We start from the raw sequence: 6,000 nt of genomic DNA, 5'->3' as shown, positions 1-6,000 counted from the left end.
CAGTCAAATACTCTGGAAATTCCTAAAACTACTTTTTCTCTCCAAACAGCTATAACTAGCTGAATACTAACTCTAAATACTCTTTATATGCTAGGGGTTATTTCCTGTGTTTTCCTAGAAATGAGGCCTCTCTCTCCAATGAAATGTGATAAACAAAGATTTATGCAAGGTGTAAAAGGAGTTTTTTTCACCTGACCCTAAACCACTTTTTGCAGTGATTTTGTGGGTTTCCTTATGTTCCATATCCCTTGCTATGAAGAAAATGGAGCTGATCAACCATCTACATTTCTTCTTCCTCTCTCCCCTCCTTTCTAGCACTACTGTCCTCTGTCTGTCCAGCCTCTCTGATTCATAAAAGGATTTGTAGTTCATGAGTTATTCACCTTAATCTACAGAATATATGTGCAAACAAACACACAGACATGCTTTGGGTATTACCTTTCACATAAAATTCCAACCATCACTTGATGGTAAAAGACTTCTCATCCACTAAAAATATCACAAATGGTATGAGGGAGCTGTCTTCAGCTGTCTGTTTTCCCCAGAACATGTGAAATCCTAGGCAAGTCATTCTATTTTAGCCAGCCTCCTTCCCACAGCAATGAAATGAGACATATCAGGGATGATCATGGGCATGAAAAGATTCTCTGGTCTTTTCATCATCATCTCTTGAGATAGACATCCAGCACATAATTAGGCAAATTTTTGTTTGGGGCTGAAAACACACCTTAACAGTAAGGCATTTCTGGAAAATACACATCAAATTTAAAAACCCCTAATGACCAACCTTTTCTCAGTCATGGAGACATAGAGAGAGACAGGGAGAGACACACAGAGACACAGAGAATAGACAGAGAGAGAGAAACAGAGACAGTCAGTCAGACAGACAGACAGAACCCCTGTAACTTGCTTTATCCTCTAGCTAGACAAAATGGAGTCACCAGAGAGAAATTTCTTAACCTGCTGAGTCTTACAGCATAACACTGAATTGGTTGTGGCCACTACAATAGATTAGGAACAAGAAGAATTCATGGTAATTCTTCTTGGAAATACCTAAGATTTTAGAAAGGTCTCTACTGATACTAGAGCCCAAGGATCTTAGAAAAATATCAAAGGCTCTGCAGTGTCATCAATACTTAAAATTAAATTCTCTAATCTCTATCACTTTCTTTTCTGTAACTATCCATTCACGTGTGTCTGGACTTACCAACATGCAAATATGAATAGATACACATAGGTGAGAGTGTATGTATATTTAGACCCTACCCTTCCTTTTTGTTTCTTTCAGGAAGTTCAGTTGTAGTATCAGATGACAGTTCTTCATTTTGGGGCAAAATCTCTTACCTCTCATACATTTCCCACAGAGTTTCCTTCACTGCTTAGGTTTGACAGCAGACTATAGTATTCCTACCTATGTCTCACAGCTGGGATCTCATGCCTATACCATATTGCTCTGCTACTTCTTGTTTAACATGTTGACATCTGTTTGTGTATGCACACATTTCTTGCCTTCATTCTGACATTAGGAGTACACGTAGATATGTATATATGTAAATATCATCAGATCATTGAGAGCCTTCAAGGATATTAACTCACATTTCTATCCTAGATCACACATTATGTCCTACAGCCAATTTTCAGGATAGAAGGGTATTGGAACATATAGGCAGGCATGACACTTAACTTTAGCATACATGTTCAGTCAAAGAACAATCTACTTTATACAAATGATCAATTTTCACTACTCATAGCAAATTGCTACCTCATAGGATACCATACATAATGATAGATAAAATCAAAAGATAGATGAAACTATGTCATCATTTTGATTATAATAAAAATGATATATTAACATTTACTGATTGTATAACTATCCTTCACTTAACAATAGATTGTTAATATTACCACAGACCAAACAAAAGCATTTATTTCAAGCTGAAATAAATATGTACTTTGAGGATAATCAAGTATTTTAATCATATCTTTACTGACACTCACTAAGTCAACTTACTGCCAGTCATACAGGGTACAATTTTAGGCTAATACACAAAGAAGAGAATCAATCCTTCTCTGGGTTGGCAGCCACCAAATAACAAAGAAGCAATGAAACAAGGATATATGACAGAAATAAATGAGAATGGGAGCAATATGTCTCTTCTGATCAATCAGAAACTTAGGGGAATATGCATTATTGTATCCAATGAAAGTGCCAATGGTAGTAGAGTAAGTTTGAAAACCTCTGCCCCCATGATATGCTGGCTGCTGAATACCCATTTTAAAGAGTGAGATGGAAAGGAAGAGTGTATGTCTAGAAAATAATCAAATGAAAGTAATAACAAGAAGTTCTTGATATGTAAAAATAAAACCCCAGACTACAGCAATCACTGGAAAAAAGATGTCAAGAAGAGCAGGAAATTATGGCAAACACATCAAATAAACAACCAGGAATAGTTATTGTAAAGATAGAGGTATATAGTGCAGGAAAATGCTTTTCTATAAAACCAACATCATGAGACCTACAAGGAGACATATACTTGAAGAGTATACTACATGCATTCATATCCATTGCTAGAAAGGAAGGATCATTCAGACAAAAATGTCAATCACAAAACATCAAAGTTTATCACATTTAAAATTTGTCTAGAAGACACTTCAAAACATTTCATTTTCTAACTGAAGAATATACATTCTACCAGAAAATCACATGTTAAGCTAATAACCAGGTTAGAAGAAACTGAAACAAAAATTGGATATACCAATGTATCTTATTTTTACAAAGCAATAGAGATACAAAAAGAGAGAGGACAAAACAACGCATGAAAGTTAACTGATAGACACTTGAATGATCAGGGGACTGATAAACCAAGAAAGAAGTTTAAAGTGTCTTGAAGCAAATGAAAACAAAGTGATGATATTGAAAAACATACTAACTTTAATGTGACAGCTCAACATGATAGTCAAGAAGTGTGAGGTAGAATAGTAGTCACAGGGTGGGGAGTTTTGGAGGTGGGTACAGAGTCAGTGGTGTATTAGCACAGAAGGAGTCACACCTAATGTTTTACAGAGCCCAGTAGGAGCTTGTTGGAAAGTCACTGAATGCTTCCCCTTTTTGTCACACTGGAGTGTGATGACAGGGCATTCTGTTTGCCTGCTAGGCAAACACTCGACCACCTGAGTAATGGCCTAAGTCATTTGGTGCTGTAGATGTCTTTCCAGGAAGGTCTTCCTTCTGTCTAGGTCTGGAAGTGGCCTCAGATCATCACCTGGTTATCTATGCTCCTGGGAGAAGGGAATACAGCTGTGAGCTCCTAGGACAGGCTCACTGCTTGAGATAAGGGTCTCAATAACTTGTTTTCCATGCTGGCTTCTACATAGGATCACCTCCAATTTCCACATACCACACAGTCAGTGTGACAGGCAGACCCTTCCTGATGCATATTTCTTTCATTTTCCTAGCAGCACTGGTGATCCAACACAGAATCTTTCACTTTCTGAATTGCACTGCATCACACATGTCACCGCTCCTTTCATGCTGTTTGTATTTCTTCAAATACAAGGGCTCAGCTCCAGCCTTATGAATGTGGATACTTATGTGTCCCTGTGTCTGTACATACATTCATATAAAATATGTGCATAAACTTCTACATATACATTTGTCTAGCACTCTATTATATGGCTTGGATTATAGCTTACCTTTCAGTCACACTGTCATCATCATGTGCTGAACAAAATTCAAATGCAGATGTGCTATAGGAACAAAAAATACATATAGTCAGATATCACATGAATAATTAAACTTCATATTCTGGGTCAAATTATTTTGCAAGTCACAAAATAGTGGACTATGCTTCTTCCCTATAACTGAGATTTTCTTCTCACACTTGATTTCAAATCAGCACAACATTACAGTTTAAGATCATCAAAGAAATATACTTGGTGATAAAATATTAACAATTAGCGTTCTAAAGTAATCGTGTATCTAGCTCACTGGGTCAGAAAAGAAGACAGGTGCAAGGTCATCTCCAAAGGTAAAGAGAACACATTACTCATTGAGTCACCAAGACACTAGGCCACAACGTCCTAAGGAGAAGGCAGGGTAGTCATCTAGCCATGATCTTCATCACATGTAATCAAAACCTCCAGTTTTCCCAAGTAACTGAAGATAGAGGAGAGAAAGTAACCATGGAGTCATTACTTGCTCTGAACCATACTGCAATATCCTCCATTCACAGGTTGGGATAATCTTCAGAGTATGTGGTGCCAAGAATGAACATTATTACCATATCAATCCAGTCATTTTGAGACCTGGCAACAACCTTTCCATATAAAGAAGAGAGAGTAGTTTGGGAAGGGACATATTTGGTCTGGGACAATTTCATACAACAAAGCCATATCCATACAACAAAACTTTATGCTCATTGTTTGCAACTAAGTAAAAGCAGTGCTGTTAGCTTCGAATGGCCCTGTTTTCTCATTCCAAATTTCTTCTTTTCTCACAGCTAAGTTCCAGATTCTCCACGTCTCACACCAATTTCTTATATTCACCATTAAAAATATCTACATTGTTATAAAACAATAGAAAGTGTGGTATGAGACTGAGTGTCTTTTCAGTTTGTTAGAGATTAGGATCAGAACAATCTGGCAGAGGGGCACAGCTAGACCCAGGGGCATTATAAACACTAGCTTCACATAATGACAGGGCTGTATATTATAAGGGATACTTACATGACCTTGATCTTTCATACAAATAGTTCTTCTGCTCACTAGCCTATACGTCTGTTTCTTTCTGCAGTCTACTGCAGACCTGTGGGGACTTGTAGCTAGTGGTTTAGGAGCCATGCTGCTTGCCACCTGTGCTTCAGCATGTACACTCTCAGTGATGCAAGCAGTCCAGAATCAGAGGGCGCCTGGTCCCTCCCGCCTGGAGTAGGAGATCCCAGATACTCCCAGCAAGTGGGGCCTGTCTCAGGACACCATTGGCTGATGGTCGCATTCAGGGAGGTCCCTATTTGATGACCTGAAAACCACTGCTTGATCTGTATTTAGCCATCGCGTTTTCTAAAATAAACTTAGATCTGCACTGAGAGTCTGGTGTCCAGACTCTGTGTTCCTGGGATTTTTCGTGGGCTCTGTCACCATCGTACCCCCTCCTAGAAGTCTGAGAAAGACCCCAAAAACTGGTGCCCAGACGTGGGGCACAACTAGCAGGTAAGTGGATCTCTATAAGCAATTATGTGGAAAGGGATCTTGGAGAGCAGGCACCTTCACTTTTCTGATGGAAAGCTTGAGCAATTTTATGAAATTGTTCTGTCTCTCTCCCTATGAGGGATTGGAGGTAGGATACTGGATGAGTCCATGTGGGAAAGGGTAGTCCTGCAGGTCAGAAAGGGGAGCACATTGGTGATTTGCCTCATTTCTTCCCCATCGTGGTCGCTATTCTGAGTTGCCTCCGGGGTTCAGTCACCTTAGCTCCAGAGCCAGTCGGGAGACCAGCACCCCCCTGGAAGAAGGCTGCCAGCCACAGCCGCAGCCAGCTGACCTGAGTTCTGCCTCCACCTTTGCGACCTCACCAGTATGACCTAGGACACCGACCTATCCAGAAAAACCACACTGGATGACTGCTCTGCTGGCTGTGGATGCCACAGACTCTGCCTCCACACTCTCCTCAAAGCTACCTCTCATCCTATGTCTACCCTGGCATGGGACCGTGATATCATTATGAACAATACAATCAGAGGAACTGCAACCCTATTGTCTTCCCTCAAAGCATGCTGGGGAGTCAATGGGGGCTGTGACTCCCGTTAACGCCAGTCCCATCTTAAACCCACCTAGCCCTAGTTCTCTCTGTCCCACCACACTCATTTCCACAGCAGCAGGACCCATGTTTGCTTTAGCTAAGTTGGTTGAGTTTATCCAGGCTTGCCTGGATGCCATCTAGGTAATATCTTTGCACAAGGTTTGGGCCCCATCCTACATTCCATTATGAGTGTCCACAAATAA

The sequence above is a fragment of the Megascapheus bottae genome, unplaced genomic scaffold (assembly GCF_031878675.1).
Source record: "Megascapheus bottae isolate mThoBot1 unplaced genomic scaffold, mThoBot2.hap1 HAP1_SCAFFOLD_40, whole genome shotgun sequence".
NCBI lineage: Eukaryota > Metazoa > Chordata > Mammalia > Rodentia > Geomyidae > Megascapheus > Megascapheus bottae.
This window is presented reverse-complemented; position numbering follows the sequence as displayed.